At 35.7% G+C, this 18214-nt stretch overlaps 1 long non-coding RNA gene across 1 annotated transcript; it reads right to left on the minus strand.

Annotated features, from left to right (window-relative positions):
* Positions 1-4137: 4137 nt before the first annotated feature.
* Positions 4138-17717, minus strand: LOC122231732. The gene is made up of 3 exons (XR_006208969.1): positions 17631-17717; positions 8530-8618; positions 4138-4514 (listed from the first exon to the last, which is right to left on the minus strand). It is a non-coding gene; the product is annotated as an uncharacterized LOC122231732 (long non-coding RNA).
* Between the last annotated feature and the right edge of the window lie 497 nt (positions 17718-18214).

An 18214-nucleotide genomic window follows, 5' to 3' on the forward strand; every position in this document is an offset into this window, starting at 1 on the left:
CAAAGATTTTTTGTTGGGATTTTTATTACGATTGCATTAATACTATTGGTAAATTTGGCAAGACGAGATGTTTAGCTATATTGAGTCATACAAATCTTGAACATGGTATATATTTCCATTTAATTAGGTCATCTTTAATTGGTACTTTTTGGAGTAACACAATTTTAGATGTATTCCTATGTATTTGATGTTTTCAGTTGTTTTTACAAGTGATTTATTTTTAAATTGTATACTTTAATTATTTGACACTACAGTGACTTTGTTTTATTCAGTGAGCTTGTTAAATTCATTTATTATGTTTAATATTTTATCTGCAGATTCTTTTTAATTTTCTACATTAAAAGACAGCAAATAAAAATACCTTCCTTTTATTTTTCAGACAATTTCAATTTTGTTTCTTTTTCTTTTCTTACTAAAATTCTAGAGCCTTTGTCCAACTTGAATGGAAGTGGTAATGATGAATATTTTTATCTTATTCTTTATTTCAGAGGGAAAATACTAAAATTTTCACCATTAAGTATAAAATTCACTGTTGCTTGTTTTAAGATATATTTATGAGACTTATGATTTGACAGGAGTTTTGTCATTGATGTGTATTGTATTTTATCAGATGCCTTTTGTGTTTCTATTTGAAGTGATTGTGTAATTTTTCTTTTTTACTCTGTTAAGGAAATAATTGAGTTTTGAAGTTATACCAGCTTTGTAGTCCTGAACTAAATCACACATAGTCAAATTTCAGTCCATGCTTCAGATTTTCCTTTTTACATATTGCCTGATTCAACTTATTGATATTTTAAGATATGTGTATTTATGCTTATGAGAGAAGTTTTATAAACACCCTTCTTCCTTTGAGAGACTTGTCAGGTATTTGTAATACTAATACTAATACTTGTTAGTATTAACAAGTATTCCTTGTATTATTACTAATACAAGCAGTATTATTACTAATACTACTTATTACTAACAAGTATTAGTATCATGATTCTGTGGGACTCATAAAATAAATTGTTAAGTAATAATGATTTTTTTCCCCTGGTCTCCAGGGGAATTGTGTGTTGGTATTGTCTCTTTTATAAATCCATTGATGAAGCATGTAATCAGAGTTTTCTTTGTGGAAAAGTCTGACATAATTCGATTTCTCTCTTAGATAAAGGATTTTCAGATTTTCTTTCTCCTTCTTTAAGTATTTTTTTTATTTTCAAGAAATTTTTTATTTCATCTATATTTTCAAATTTGATTGAATAAATGTATCCCTAGTATTACCTTACTTTTCTTTTTAATATCTGTAAGATCTGTAGTGATGCCCCTTTTTCCATTCCTGACATATATTCTCTCTCTTTCTCTTTCTGAATTTTTTAGGGTATTATCAATTCTGAGAATAAAATTTTGACTATGCCAATTTTTTCCTATTAAAATTTTTTTCTAATATATAGCTATTTCGTTGATTTCTTTTTACAAAAATATTCTGTTCTTTGTTGTTTCCTTCTTTCCCATTTATTTGGCTGTAATTTAATAGTTTTATTCTTTTAAACTTCCTGAGGTGGATTATTAAGTCATTGATTTGTAGGCTTTTTAAAAAGCATATGCATTCAAGGCTATAATTGTCATCTAAACACTGCTTTGGATGCAATTTGTATACCATGCATTATTTTTAGAAAGATTCAATTAAAATATTTCTTAAAATATTATTCTTTTACTATGAATTATTGAGAAATGTTTTGATGAATATTTGAGAATTCTTTGGTTTTATCTGTTACTGAATTCAACCTTAATTTCTCTTGTCAGAAAATATACTTTATATGTCAATTCTTCAAAATTAGTTGTTGAAATTTTCTTTATGGTTCATACATAATATTCATGATAATTGGCTCATGTACAATTAAAAATAATGTGCACTACACAGTTGTTGATTATATATACGCTGGATTTCTTTTTCATATGAAATTTAAATATTCAAATTATTTATTTTTTCTAATTTTTGTGTAAAAATACACATAATATAAAATTCACTATCTTTACCATTTTTATGTGTACAGTTAAGTGATATTAAGTGCATTTATATTTTTGTGCAACCATCATGACCATCCATCTTGAGAACTCTTTTCATCTTGAAAAACTAGAGCTCTGTACAATAAACAATAACTCACCATTCCCTTTTCCCCCTGTCCATGGTAACCAACATTCTACATTATGTCTTTATGGTTTTGACTACTGTAGGTACCTGATGTAATTGGAATAATACATTATCTGTCTATTTGTGACTGGCTTATTTCACTTAGCATAATGTTCTCACATTCATCAATTTTGTAGCCTATGACAGGTTTTCCTTACTTTTTAAGGTTGAATAATATCTTACTGTATGAATCTGCCATATTTTGCCTATGTATTTATCCATTAATGGACACTGGTATTGCTTCCATGTTGTAGCTATTGCTAGTTAATGCTGCTATGATGCATAGAGGTGTACAAATATTTCTTCAAGACTATGCTTCTAACATTTTGAGTATATACCCAGAAATGGAATTTCTAGATCATATGATAATTCTATTTTTAATTTTTTGAGGAACTGCAATACTGTTTTTCAAGTGGCTATATCATTTTACACCCCATCAACAGTGCACAAATGTCCCAATTTCTCTACATCCTCACCAATGCTTGTTATTTTCTGTCTTGTTTATTTATTTGAGAGACAGAGAATGACAGAGCACAAGCTGGGGAAGGGCAGAGAGGGGAAGGGCACAGAATCCAAGGCAGGCTCCAGGCTCTGAGCTGTCAACACAGAGCCTGACACAGGGCTCAAACTCACAAACTGTGAGATCATGACTTGTGCCAAAGTTGGATACTTAACTGACAGAGCCGCCCAGTCACCCCATCCAAGGGGATTACATTTAATGTCCGAAGGTTATAACACTAGTTTGAATTTATACCACCTTAATTTCAACAGCATACAAAAGCTCTGCTCCTTTAACTCCTCCATCCCTACTCCTTTCAGTTGTTGGTATCACAAAATTATATGTTTATAACTTTTTTCTCAAAGCACTAATAATTTTAATGCATTAATCTCTTAAATTATGTTAGAAAACAAAATGAGGAGTTATAAACTAAATTTATAATATTACCTTTTTAGATTAGTACTTATTTTACTTTTAATGTATTAGTCTCTTAAACTATGTGGAAAATAAAAAGTAGAAGTTACACACCATGGTTACAATATTAGTTTTTATAATTGCCCATTTATTTATCTTTACTGAAATCTTTATTTATCTATATGGTTTCAATATACAGTATGGTGTCCTTTAAACCTGAAAGACCTCCTCTAGTGTTTTTGCAGGGAAGATCTAATGGTAATGATCTCCTTAAGCTCTTGTTTATCTGGGAATATCTTTATTTTTCCCTCATTTTGAATGACAGTTTTGCTGGAGGTAGGATTCTCAATTAATATTTTTCTTTTAGCATTTTGAATATATAAACTCACTGCCTTCTGGTCTCTAATGCTTTTGATTAGAAATCTGTTGATAATCTTATTGAGGATCCCTTGTATGAGATGACCCACTTCTCCCTTATCCTTCCAAAATATTCTTTGTCATTTTCTTTTATCAGTTTGATTATCATGTGTCCCATTGTGGGTCTCTTTGTTTCATACTACTTGGAGTTCATTAGCCTTCTTGGATGTTTATATATTCACATTTTTCTTCAAATCTGGGAAGATTTCAGCCATTATTTTTTCAAATATTCTGTTTCTTTTTCACATATCTTGCTAGGACTCCCACAATGCATATGTTGGTCTACTTGATGGTATCTCACATGTTTCTTAGGCTCTATTCACTTTGCTTTAGTCTTCCTTTCTTTCTATTCCTCAGAATTCACACTTTTCATTGTCTTATCTTCACATTCATTGATTCTTTCTCTACATGTTCGAATCTGCCTTTGAATGTCTTCAATTTTTTGTTCATATCAATCATTGCATTTCTGAGTTCCATAATTTCTTCTTGGTTTGTTTTATGTTTTTTATTACTTTATTGATATTTCAATATTGTTCATGCATCATTTTCTTGACTTTTTCCATGACTTCTTTTAGTTTTTTGAGTGTCTTTAAGATAATTGTTTAAAATATTTGTCTATTTCGGGGGTGTTGAGTTTGATAAGTAGTAGAGTCACCATCAAGTCTTTGAAGGACACTTTATGTTGGTTTATTTTTTTCCTTTGAATAGGCCAGGATTTCCTGTTGCCTTGAGATTTTAGGTTTTAAACTAGACATTTGAATCTAATAGTGTAGTAACTCTGGAAATCAGATCCCCCCCACTCCCATCTTCCCTAGGGTTTGCTGTGGGTTTTGTTTGTTTTATTGTTGTAGACTTTCTCTGAGTCTGTACTGAGGATCAGACTTAAGTGCAAACTTAGTATCTTCTCAGGTCTTTCTGAGCCTGTACTTTCCCATGGTCATGCACAACGTCTTTCTAATTTCCCCTGCATATGAAGAGGCTTTTGGATGTCCTAGTCTTCAATGTCTGGCTCTCAAAGGGAAAAAAGAGAAAAATGAAGATGGAGAAAAGATGCTAGTCCTTTAAATCTTATGGAAGTCACTTTAAATCCTATAGAAGGGAAAGGGGATTGCAAAAATGTTTGGAAGTTAAACAATAATGGCTGCCCTCTCTGTTGCAAGTCTGTGATCAGAAACAACAATTAGTTATCAGATTCCCAACATGTCTCCCATCCTGGCTACCACATGCTCTTTGCAAGCTGACTCCAAAAAAATGTGTGTAGTTTCCTGCCATAGGAGACAGAAAGCTATTAGTGTGCTAAGAGCTGAACCTGACCACATTTAACTGCAACAAGCTTTCCCCTGGAAGATGCAAGCCTTCAATATACTCCAGAATTCCAAACTAGTTACAGCAGACAGATTCTACCAGAGCAACTGTTGTCTAGGGGGGGAGATAGATTTCTGCTGCTTTCTACTACATCTTCCTAGAATTACCTCAAATAATTTTCTTAACATTCTTTTCATTTTCTTTTTTCTCAGATACTGAAAAAATATGTTAAAATATCCTATATTGTTTTCACATCTATCTACTTCACTTTTTATTTTTGTCAGTTTTTATTTTCCTAGGCAGGTTGAGTGATTGGCTTGATTCAGTCATGGACTAACTCAAATATGGGTAAGGTTGCCTGTCGGCTAGAGTTCTGTTTACCTCTAAATAATTTCCAATGCTGTAACTTCATCAACAGAGAATGCCATCCAATTTGAGACTGAGGATATCACCGGGGTTTTCCCTGCCACAGAGGTCTTAATGCTAAACCTTCAACTCTGAGTTTTGGAAACTTTTTGTTTTGTCCCTTAGCTTCCTGTCTCAAAAAACTTCTGAAATTGACAAACAATTTGAGGTGGAAACTGGCAGCCTGAAAACCCAATTCACTGCTCTTCTTTTCTCAGTAAAATTCTGGCTGTTCAACCCTTATTGTGTTGTTTTTACTGTTATTATCATATTCTCTGGAGCCTCTGATGAGTATTGAAAGTTATGCTAATTTAGTCACTTTTTTTCTAAAAAAATGTCTTTGATGTTTATTTTGAGAGAGACAGAGTGCAAGCAGGGGAGGGGCAGAGAGAGAGGGAGACAAAGAATCCAAAGCAGGCTCCAGGCTCTGAGCTGTCAGCACAGAGCCCAATGTGGGGCTTGAACCCATGAACAGGAGATCATGACCTGAGTCAAAGTCAGATCCTTAATCAACTGAGCCACCCAGGCACCCCTAGTCACTTCTTATTTCAAAGCCTTTGTCCAAACCTTGGGAAACTCAGTCTCTTGCCTTGTGCACAGAAGTAGCCAATGCTCTTATGGAAAAGTACCTGCAGGTTAGTTTACCTTTCTCCATGGAAATACCTTCTGCAGAATTTTCTGCCTTTAATTTTTGATGTTCCAACATGGCTATAATAGCACTTGAATCAAGAAAGACACTAGCTTTGAGTACACCTGTTGACATTTATGACCTAGCCACAGAAGCCATGCAGTGTCATTTCCTTTGGAGTTTATTGATTAAGGCATTTAAGTAGATCCATCCAGTTTATGGGGGAGGAAACATAGATCTACCTCTCAATGGAAAAGTAGGAGTTTGGATAACAATTTGTGCAGCTACCTTTCAAAATTACATTCTGCAATATCTAGGTTATTAGGATCATTAATTGACTGGGTAATGATCCCCAGAGAGCTGGTAAACACAATTTCTGGGTGTTCCTGTGAGTGTGTCTCCAAAAGAGATCAGCATTTGAATCAGCAGACTTAGTAAAGATTTCCTTCACCAATGTGAGTGAGCATCATACAAACCCCTGAGTGCTTGAACAAAACAAAAAGGTGAGAGAAGGGTGAATTTTCTCTCTCTGCTAGAGCTGAGATGTCTATATTTTTCTGCCCTCATAGATGGGTGTTCCTGGTTCTTAAGGCTTCAGACGCAGACCAGTACTTATGACATCAGCTCCCCTGGTTCTCAGCCTATCAGACTTGGACTGAACTATACCACTGGCTTTCCTGGTTCTGCAGTTTGCAGATGGCAAATCCTAGGACTTCTCAGCCTCCATCTTTGTGTGAGTCAATTCCTATAATAAATCTTTCTATATTTATATTTATCTATATCCATAGCTATTGGCTATGTGGAATATGATCTTTCTACACAAATCAAGTAAAAACTGACTTACCAATTGAGAATATATCCCTTTAAAATGGAAGTAAAAACACAAGTTTCCAATCTTTAATTTAAAAACTCAAGGTAAAACAATGTTAAGAGATATGTGGCAACAAGATTCCCTTTGGCTCTAGGGAGACTATAATTCACCAAAATGTTTATATTCCTAAGATGATTTATTTATACTCTGTCTCTGAAGTTTCCCTATTGTCTGGAAAAATAGTTCCTCTTGTTGACAAATAAAAGGAACAGTAGCCAGAGCTAATAAACCTTATGTAAATGGCTCTGAGTAGATATTAGCTGTAGGTTATGCCTTGTCACATGACCATTAGCCTAGTCATAGCTTACTACTTATGGACCAGGTTTTGGTTAGAAATTTCTATCCTCAGCAGCCAATGGACTTATATATGTGATGTTAGCTAGTCTTTTGTGAATGCATGTGTGTGTGTGTGTGTGTGTGTGTGTGCGTGCGTGTATGTATGTCTTAAATTGTAGAATTTCATCTATTACTCTCCTTACCCCAATCAGAATAATGAGAGAGAAATAGTCATTATGAGGTGAAAATGGTATTTCATGAATCAAAATCTACATTATATCTATCCCTTCAAACCATCAAACCCCTTCTTGCTTAGGCTGCTACTTCTCTCCACCTCTCTGTACTTTTCCTTCAGAGTTGCCTTTGAGATTAACTATTTCTTCCTGCTTCAATTTATTTTCTAGTTCTACAAAGTTTATATGACCCTCCTACCCCTCATATAATTCCTTTTTTCTTTCTTGTTTGAAATCCTGATGGTATTTGCTTTCTGTAAAAAATAGTTGTCATTTAATTGAGGTTAATGTTATAATAAAAACTTTCAACTATTAGGTTTACTTGTAGCAGATTTACAGGTAAACTAGTTTCATGTTATGTATTATTCCATTTAATTAAATTGTTTTTTTAAGTTTATTTATTTATTTTGAGAGAGAGGGACAGACAGAGAGCACACAAGCAGGGGAGGGGCAGAGGAAGGGGAAGAGAAAATCCCAAGCAGGCTCCACACTGTCGGCTCAGACCCCAATCCAGGGCTCAGACTCATGAACCGTGAGATCATGACTTGAGCTAAAATCAAGAGTCAGATGCTCAACCGACTGAACCACCCAGGTGCCCCTAATTAAACTGTTTTAAAACATGGATTTTGTTATCCACATGTAAAGATAGAAATTCCAAATGGTATTTTTCTATACCCTTGGAGTAAAAATGGCTATCCAAATGATAAAGATTAAAAGGTTCATCTGGCTAGCAAGAGACTTGGAAAGAATAGCCAAAAATCTAAGAGGTGACAGTGCTTAGATCTAACACAAGACCCGGAATAGTGCTTATTCCCAGTAGCCAGACTGGAAATCCTGATGATCCGCAAGACACTGGGGAGAGTTATATAGTGGGGTGCTTCTGTAGTGAAGAATAATCATCCCTAGACTGACACTGCTTTAGTTTTACTTAACAAATCATGAAACCAATTCTAAAAGAATCAAACTACTTCTAAGTAACTTAACTACACCCCAAAACAAAGCTCAACACTTTTAGGCATACGAAACATCCAGGACTCCAACAAGGTAAGATTTACAATGTCTGGTATCCAGCAAAAGTTTACCAGGCATACAAGGAAAATAAGATCAATAACAAGAGGACACATTAGTCTATTTAACCCAGTGTGGATATTGGAATTCACAGTGAAATACATTAAACCAGTTAATAAAAATGATTTCCACTTTTGGTTTTAAGTACAATATGTAAAGACCTTGGAAGTTGCCTTTCATGTCCCGAGAACAAGTAAAAACTGAACAAACTAATTATCAATGATTTTTCTTGAAACTTACAGAGAGGTGAAGTAGCAGGAGAAGCTGCTTCCGAAGAGCAGGGCAAATATGGAGCACAGCCAAGTTCATCTCATCCTGAGCAGAAGCCACTGGAACAATAAACAGGTAGGAAACCTTACATGATAATTTTGTCAAGTTTATGATAAACCAGTGTCAGAAACTCTTCAGGGCTGCAGTCTTAGGGAGGTACCATACTTCGAATGGTTTTCACCTCCAGTAAAACACAATTTCCCATTGTGAAGAGCCAAGAACAATCCCCCATGGCTCTGGCAGGAGGAGGGTAAAGTAACCAACTTGAATTATGCCTAGAGTGTTGTCCAGAGCAAAAGTCTATTCTAAAGAAAACTTTACCCAGCCCCAGCCCCACTAGTTTTCCTGACTCACACTTGTGGAGCACCTAGGGACCCAGGACCGCTATAGACTGACATGTACACATAACAGAGTGTTTCACCTCTCCCACACCTTAGCATCATTTCCACAAGCTTCTAGTATAATAGAATAATAGCGGATTACAGACAGAGAGAAATTATGCCAGGAAGAGATAGTCATCTGTGCAAAGGAATAAAAAGCACCAGAAATGGTAACTACACACAAAATTTGTTTCTTATTCTTTGAATAGACTCTTTAAAAATAACCATAGGGGACACATGCATGGCTCAGTCGGTTAGGCATCTGACTTTGGCTCTGGTCATGATCTCACATGAGTTCGAGCCCCTCGTTGGGCTCTTTGTTGACAGATCAGAGCCTAGAGCTCTGGGATCTGGGAGTCTGTCTCCCTCTCCCTCTGCCCCTCCCCTGCTCATGCTCTGTCTCTCTCTTTCTCTCTCTCAAAAATAAATAAACATTGGGGCGCCTGGGTGGCTTGGTCGGTAAAGCATCCAACTTCGGCTCAGGTCATGATCTCACTGTCCGTGAGATCGAGCTCCGCGTCGGGCTCTGTGCTGACAGCTCAGAGCCTGGAGCCTGTTTCAGATTCTGTGTCTCCCTCTCTCTGACCCTCCCCCGTTCATGCTCTGTCTCTCTCTGTCTCAAAAATAAATAAACGTTAAAAAAAAATTTAGGGGCACCTGGGTGGCTCAGTCAGTTAAGCGGCCGACTTCAGCTCAGGTCATGATCTCACTGTCCGTGAGTTCAAGCCCCGCGTCGGGCTCTGTGCTTACAGCTCAGAGCCTGGAGCCTGTTTCAGATCCTGTGTCTCCCTCTCTCTGACCCTCTCCTGTTCATGCTCTGTCTCTCTCTGTCTCAAAAATAAATAAACGTTAAAAATTTTTTTTTTTAATTTAAATAAATAAATAAATAAACATTAAAATTTTTTTTAAAAAATAACCATGGAATGTAAAACATGTGTAAAAAATAAATATAAGGCAATAATAGTACAGAAGTCTGCATGGGAGAAATAAAAATAAACTATTTTAAGACACTTATAATGCATATGAAGTATGATGTCACTTGCAAGTAGACTGGCAATTTAAATGTGTATACTATAAAACATAAAGAAGAACTAAAATAATAAAGAGTAGGAGCTAACTCACTGGTGAAGTAGAGAAAATGGAAAAATAAAAAAAAATCCAATTAATGCAAAAGAAGACAAAAAAGGAAGGAAGGAAGACAAAAAAGAGATTGAGCCAACAATATATATAATAAACAATACATTCGAGTGTAACTTTAACAGTAACATGTTAACTATAGCTTATTAAAAGATCAAGATTTATAGGCTTGATAAAAGTGTAAAGCCAAACTATGTACTGCTTATTAAAAAAAAAAAAAAAAATCTTAGGTCGCCCTGGTGGCTCAGTTGGTTAAGCATCCGACTTCAGCTCAGGTCATGATCTCACGGTTTGTGGGTTCAAGCCCCAGGCTCTGTGCTGACATCTTGGAACCTGGAGCCTGCTTCAGATTCTGTCTCCATCTCTCTCTGCCCCTTCTGCACTCGTGCTCTCTCTCTCTCTCTTAAATGTAAATAAAACATTAAAAAAGGGTTTTTTTTTTTATTCTTCCCACAAAGAAACTTTAAGGCCCAGCTGTCTTCATTGGCTAATTCTACATAACATCTCAGGTAGAAATAATAAAAGTTCCACACAAACTCATCTAGACAATTAAAGAGAAGCAAAATCATTCCTAACTCATTATATGATACTAACATTACTTTGATACTAAGACTAGACAAAAACATTAGAAGCAAAGAAAACTACAGGTTGATATCCTTCAAGAACATAGATGCTAATATTTCATATAAGAGTTGGGCAAGTGGAACCCAATGATACATAAATATAATAAAATATCATGATGAAGTGGGATTTATCCCAGAAATTTATGATTCGTTTAATATCCAAAAACTAATCAATGTGATATTGGAACACAACCACTAATTTGTGTGTTGTGTCTACCATATTTCACACGACAATGGTGGAACTGAGCAGCTTGGAAGAAACATTACAGCGTGCAAAGTCTAATATCTCATATATGGTCCTATCAAGGATAGGTCTATGTTGAAATTCTGAGCATCTACAAAAAGGCTACTAGAACTAATTAGTGAATTTAGCAAGGGATCAGGATACAAGATCACTGTACAAAAATTTCCATATATTGGGGCACCTGGGTGGCTTAGTTGGTTGTGTCCAACTTTGGCTCAGGTCACGATCTTGCCATTAGTGAGTTTGAGCCCCACGTTGGGCTCTGTGCTGACAGCTCAGAGCCTGGAGCCTGCTTCAGATTCTGTGTCTCCCTCTTTCTCCCCCCCTCCCCCATTCACACTCTGTCCCTCTCTCCCTTTCAAAACTAAATAAACATTAAAAAATTGTTTTTAATTTCCTTATATCAGCAATAAAAAATTGGAAATTGAGGGATGCCTGGGCGGCTCAGTCAGTTAAGCATCTGTCTCTTAATGTCCACTCAGGTCATGATCTCACCATTCGTGGCATGGAGCCCCACATTGGGCTCTGAGTGACAGCACAGAGCCTGCTTGGGATTCTCTCTCTCCCTCTCTCTGTCCTTCCCTTGCTCGTGCTCTCTCTCTCTCAAAAATAAATAAACTTAAAAAAAATCATAAATTGAAATTTTGAATGTATAATAACTAATAACATGAGAGTATGAATGACTTAGGAATAAGTCTGATAAAAAGATACGAAAAACCTGTAGACTAAAAGTAGCAAAACATTGTTGTGACATATTAAGAAGACCTAAATAAATGAGAAGTGTACTGTATTCATGCTTGTGTAAATATCAAGTGTTACAAAGATGGCTACTCTCTCTAAACTGATTCTTAGCTTCGATGCAAATCTACTCAAAATCGAAAGACACACTTTTTGAAAAACTTGACATATTGGTTGTAAAATTTATATGGGTATACAAAGGAGTTCAAAATGCCAAACAACTCTGAAGAAGAACAAAGTTGGGTTGTTGCGAAAAGACTTTAATGTACAGAGAGAGCTTCAGCTCTTGCTTTGCCCATAGCTGTTACTAGCGGTGTCTGCATGACAGCGTTGGGTAATTTAAATAAAGCAAAAGCCAACATTGCAGAGCCTTGAAACTGCACCAGTCAGGAACATTCTTCTCTGGAATATTGGGCAAGAAGGTCCAAGCCATCATCTATGTTTTGGGGTGTACTTAATACAACTGGCCCAAGAGGAAAAGCAGAGCTAAATATATGTATATGTGAAATCAATATATTAGTTGGTCCTGTATGCGGATTTTCCTGTTTTTATGTCAAACTAACTAGAAAATAAAATGGATGGGTCACCTTAGTCTATGTTCAGATTACCTTGGTGTCTTTGTGGCCAACACTTGTGAATACAGAAGGAGGGACCAGAAGTACCCAATACATGTGCATACCGCTGGATATAAGAATAAGAGTTATTCAGAAAAAATAATAACTAATGTCTAAAGTCCACCAGTTCAGGAAAAAGATGAAACTTTAAACAAATAGTTGGAATTTTAAACAAATGGAACATACAAACAAAGAGGAGAAGATTGGCTAAAATACAGAAAGAAAAACCCAAGACTGTAAATTTAGATTGTTCACAGGACACAGACTTGACAGAGTATATATAAAGAAGAGTGAGAAAAAAATTTTTTTTCTGCAATGTTATTTACAGAGAGTAACTTTGCTAAATTTATCACAAAAAAAAAGAAAGAAATTGGTCGTATTCTATTAATACTGGTGCCAGAAGACTAACATAATTATTCTGCCTTCCTCCTTATGTAGAAAGAGGGACGGATTTTTATCCACATTTTGATGCATACAACAGACTTCATAGACTAAAGAATATGCAACATGCTCACTGCTTGTTTGGGGAATTCGTTACTGCTCTAGAACAATGTTTATTTAAGTTATGAACTTTACCCTTGAAACGCTTGCTGCCAGAAAGTTTGCCTCTGGAGATCAAGCCCTAACTTTTTCTGCATGTTGGCAATGACAGCAGGAACACTAACAATAACAAAAGTGGGTAATTTTTGTGAGGGTTATGTCTAGATAGTGAATGCAGAAAATATGAAGAAGGTTATAGAATATTGATATAAAGAACAACCTCAACTCTGTGTTTCAAAGAGCAGTTCTGTAAAATTAGAGCTGTCAGGGTAAATGAATTGTCCAACAAATGAAAAACAGTTGTGCATGAAACATGAACTAGCAAATAAATTTCACCAATCTCTTTGACAGTTTTAATAGAGCCATCAATTTACATTTGTGACACAGTATTATATAAAGTAAGTAAAACAGACATGACCATATATTTGATGCACAATTGGAGAGAGAAAATTCTGCTTTGTATAGAATTCATTTTTCTGGATAGAGAAGTTATCATTTCACATTTATCTTGGCATCATCAGAATATATAAGATATTTTATACATCTGGGATTTCAGGTATGTTACCAATACATTTTGATTTGCAGATAGGTATTGATGGTCACCATTTTTATGACCAAGTCTCATTCATCTTTGCCTTGCAAATTGCACCATTCTACTTTGAAAATATCCCAAGTACATTCCTTTCCCACCCCTTCTGCACCGCAGAATGATAAAATGGAGTCAAAACAGATGTATTAGGAGTGTGATCTAAAACTATTAATTTATAAAGTTAAATTAAAAGTCCTAATTTGATTTGGCCCAACCCGAAGAAAATTTTTATATATAACCCATTTTTCCTCTCTTCATATATTTTGCTTCTCCATAAGTGTTTCTTCTCTTTCTGAAAAACCTAAACCATGAGTAGTCACATCATCAAACCTGCTCTTAGGAATTATCAATTAATTGTTCACTAAATGCATATTTAGCTAATTATTATCCTCTTATAGTGTTTATTATGATTGCATATTGAAATATGTTATCTCTCTCTCTGATATTTACAGTTTTGCTCTTATGAGTAATGTAAAACCCTGTAACACAAGACCCTGAAGACAGAGGGAAATTATAGAGGATTATTACTTTGTAAAGACAAATCGGATTGTCAGAACTTTGTTGTTTCCTTATCATTTCTACCCACTAGCCTTGGTTTCCATTACTGGAGCTATGTGTTAGTCAAGACAATTTCAAATTATTCTCTAAATGATATTAAAGGGGAAAAAAAACTGTCTTATTTAAAATAAACAAGTTGACTTCTGTTCCACAGACAATTGGCTGCAGACCCCAAATAACAAAGAAATACAGAAGCAAAATTTCAAAGTAAGGTGAGTGATAACAATCAGTGCTTTCAGTTTAACTCTGAGAGCCTAATCTCTGACTTTCTTCGATAATGTTTACTTATTTTTGAGACAGAGAGAGGCAGAGTGTGAGTGGGGAGGGGCAGAGAGAGGGAGACAGAATGTGAAGCAGGCTCCAGGCTCTGAGCTGTCAGCCCCCACATGGGGCTCAGGCCCACGAACCATGAGATCATGACCTGAGCTGAAGTCAGTCGCTTAACTGACTGAGCCACCCAGGCGCGCCTGATTTCACTTCTATATACCTACATTTTCTCTTTGCCCATGACATAAGACCAACAATAGGGGGAAAACGTGTGCTCTGCAGCATTGCCCCATCTGGCTTCAGTGATCTCTCTTGAATTGTGACTAATCCAAGAGCACAGCTACATCCTTAAACAGACCTCTAATCCTGACGTTTTAAGTAATTCTGATTAGCAATAAATTTCCAGATTCTGCCCTTCACACACAGACACACAGACACACACGCGCCTGTTCACACACGCACACTAAGCCATGCAAAGAAAACTATGGAGTTGCTGGGTCAGGATATTGTTCTGTATGGCACCTAATTAACTGAACACTGCTGGGATTCACTTTGGAAATGAAATCTCTAATTTTAGCAAAAGAGAAAGAAAAGAGAAATGAAAAAAATCAGGTTATTAACCGGGAACCAGCTCTTGAAATTAATTTCTGGTAGCACAGACTTTCAGCTCAATCTAATAGTAAGTAAGTAAGTAAATAAGTAACTAACTAACTAGCTAAATAAATAAATAAATAAATAAAACTAATAAAAGGAATTTGGGTGTTTTACTCTTTACCTCCTTGACTGAGAATGTGAGCCATCCCACACAACCTAAAGCAGAGTGGGAATAAATCAGTCAGCAGAGCACAAACTTAATCTTTTGGCAGCTAAACAGGAGCCAAGGGAAGGCAGTGCTTCCTTGCATAAAAATTTCCTCATATGCGTGATGGACCAAAGCAATTCACACAGAATGAATATAAATTCTCCTTCCCATTAGCATGTGGAGCTGTTTTCCCACCACCATACTAACCAAAAATCTCAATTGAGTTTTCATATGCCCATATGACATATTGTCCAGTTTTCTTACCACTGGACAATGTGTCTGAAGATTTCCATAATCATTCTCATAAATTTCAGAACTCACCATGGACATAACTTTTAGTTTTGATATAATCCGCATAAAGTTAGAAGACCAATCTTCCTCATTATTCTGAATACTGGATTTCTACTGATAAAATTATATATGTTAACTTGGTGTCAGCTAAGTCAGCTTCGTTTGACTCATCAATTTACTTAAATAAATTGTAAGTACCCTTTGTACATAACATGTTGGTAGGTGAATTCATTCTATGATTCAATAGTTCATTTGTTGACCTTCAGTGCAAAATGTATTTGTATACTCCCAAAATGTATGGGACATCCTCAGCCCTTTCCTCCAGGTTACTGGGATAATTTTTTTTAATAAATTAGTCTAAATAAATAGAAAATAAAAACAAACAAAAAACCAACTTAGAAGAGGCAGCCATTAATATAATAGCTAGTAATGGAGATATTTTTTAGCAATAAGAAACATATATATTCTTTATTAAATGAATGAAATAGTTGACTACTCATGGGGAAAGAAAAGTAGCAATAGTCCTAGCTCAAAACGCACAGTATGCATTTCAGGTAGATTAAATATATGAACACTAAGAAAATTTAAAAGTGTACTTTAAAATATAATAAAGAATGCCTTCCATGCATAAATGGCCTTCCACCAAGGGCAGAAACTATGAAGGTAACAGATATGGCATTGTATTGATTCATCATAAAGACAAAATTAACACCAAATGATAAACTGAATTACATATTTGCAACATAGATATATTCATGAGATTAATTCATTTAAAATAAAAAAGAGCTTACAAATTAATACATAGATGATTCAAAAAAGAATAGAGGGTCAATATATGTAATTATTATATAATATATATATATATATATGCATGATATTATTGTAAGATATACCATAGCTTACAATCACTAATAATAAAAGACATTTAAATCACAACAGAAATATAATGAATATTTTAACCTATTGAATGACTCTGTCATCCTTAAATGACTATTGATAATACTTCATGTTCTTTTTTATTATTTTTTTTTAATGTCTATTTATTTTTGAAAGAAAGAGACAAAGTGTGAGCAAGAGAGGGGCAGAGAGAGAAGGAGACACAGAATCCAAAGCAGACTCGAGGTCCTGAGCTGTCAGCACAGAGCCAAATGCGGGGCTCAAATCCAAGAACTGTGAGACCATGACCTGAGCTGAAGTCGTACGCTTAACCAACTGAACCACCCAAGTGCCCCAATACTTGGTATTCTTAAGGGTTTATGGAAACAGATGCTCTCATACTTAGTGTGCCAGCATGAACACTGGTACAAGTTGTCTAGTTTTTAACGGTGAGCATTGAAAATGTCAGCAAATGACTGCTGAAGTGGCATTAAATAAACAACAAATTCATAAATGATAATAATAAGCAGCTAGTGAGTTATGATACACATACATTCTCAATATAGGTTTGGGTGTGCTCTATACACGAATGTCTTCAATTAATTAGATTTAAAATATTATAAAATAACTTTATTTTCCTACCCACTGTCTGGAAAGTAGCAAACCCCATAGCTTTTCTGATCACTTCTAAATACAAATAGTCTCTTCATGTATTAAAAATTAAGCAATGTTATCTTATCACAGATTCGTTCTATTATGCACATTCATAAATTTTCTCCCTTCTCAGCTCAGTTCAGAAGTTACCAGTTAGGAAGGGTGGTGTTCATTGTTCCAAAGTCGCAATCTGGAATTGGAGTCTTCTGTGTATTGAAATAAATTTCTACTTCCTTCTTAAAGCAATTTTGAGGATTCTTCAAAGCCCTGTGACTGAGAAACTTTCTATTGCGCTTCCTGAGGTCAACAACATTTCTTATCCAGGGCTACTTATGATTTTACGCTCAGCTGCTGGCTTCCAAGGGTCCGTCCCATACACACACACACACACACACACACACACACACACACGTGCACATGCATACTGCTGGGATCATGGTTCACCACCAAATAACTGTTTTGTTTAGGACTTTTCAAGATATTAAAGTCTTGCACCCCTCTGAGGTATCCACAGAAAGCACTTGGGTCAAAAAGTAACTTGCCTAGCACCTAAAATGAGAACAAATATTGAGGGGAATGAATAAGACAGATCTAACAAACCATGTCAGATATACCTCCCCAAAAAAGCAGATTCCCCTTAAAGTCAGAGATGTCTGTTTTTCACTTAGAATCCAGCCGAGTTATAAAGAGCCCCAGCTGAAAAACGTGTCTTCCTGGGGGGACCTAAGCTTGACTCTGTGTTTTGCTGGGCAACTTACTTTGGGACTTTCGTAGGACAGCAGAAGTTCCGACACAGGAACTTTGAGAAGACGTGACAGAAGTCCCTTCACCTTTTGAATTGTCATGGAGTCTGTCAAAGAAACGAAACACCCTCAGTTCCCTTGAAGGACAGTTCCATACAAAATGAGCTCAAGTGACAAGCCCACAGTTGCAGTGACTCACCGTGTCCGTTCACCAGCTTAGATCAGGGAAAGGCGCACCTGCCCCGGGGTGGCGGGAGCTGAGTCCCCAACACTTACTGGACATTTGGGAAGCTGTGGGAAACGGAGCCAATATTTGACCTAAGTGCCCTTGACAATGGCTTTTCATTACCATCTCAGTGGTGTTTAATATTTCCTCGTTACTCTGAAGAAGCCAGAAATCCTACTCTCTGCACAGAGGAGTAAATGGGAGTAAAATCATGAACTTCCTAAACCTCTGTGATTACTCACTTATAGATTTAAATGAGACATCATAGAAACAAAGTTCTATTCATAGGAAGAGTATAACAAACACTTTCAGTTAGGACAAAACTCTATCCCTTTAAGCGAATTAATTTGTACACAGTAACAAAAAAGAAATA

The sequence above is a fragment of the Panthera tigris genome, chromosome D2, assembly GCF_018350195.1.
Source record: "Panthera tigris isolate Pti1 chromosome D2, P.tigris_Pti1_mat1.1, whole genome shotgun sequence".
Classification (NCBI taxonomy): Eukaryota; Metazoa; Chordata; class Mammalia; order Carnivora; family Felidae; genus Panthera; species Panthera tigris.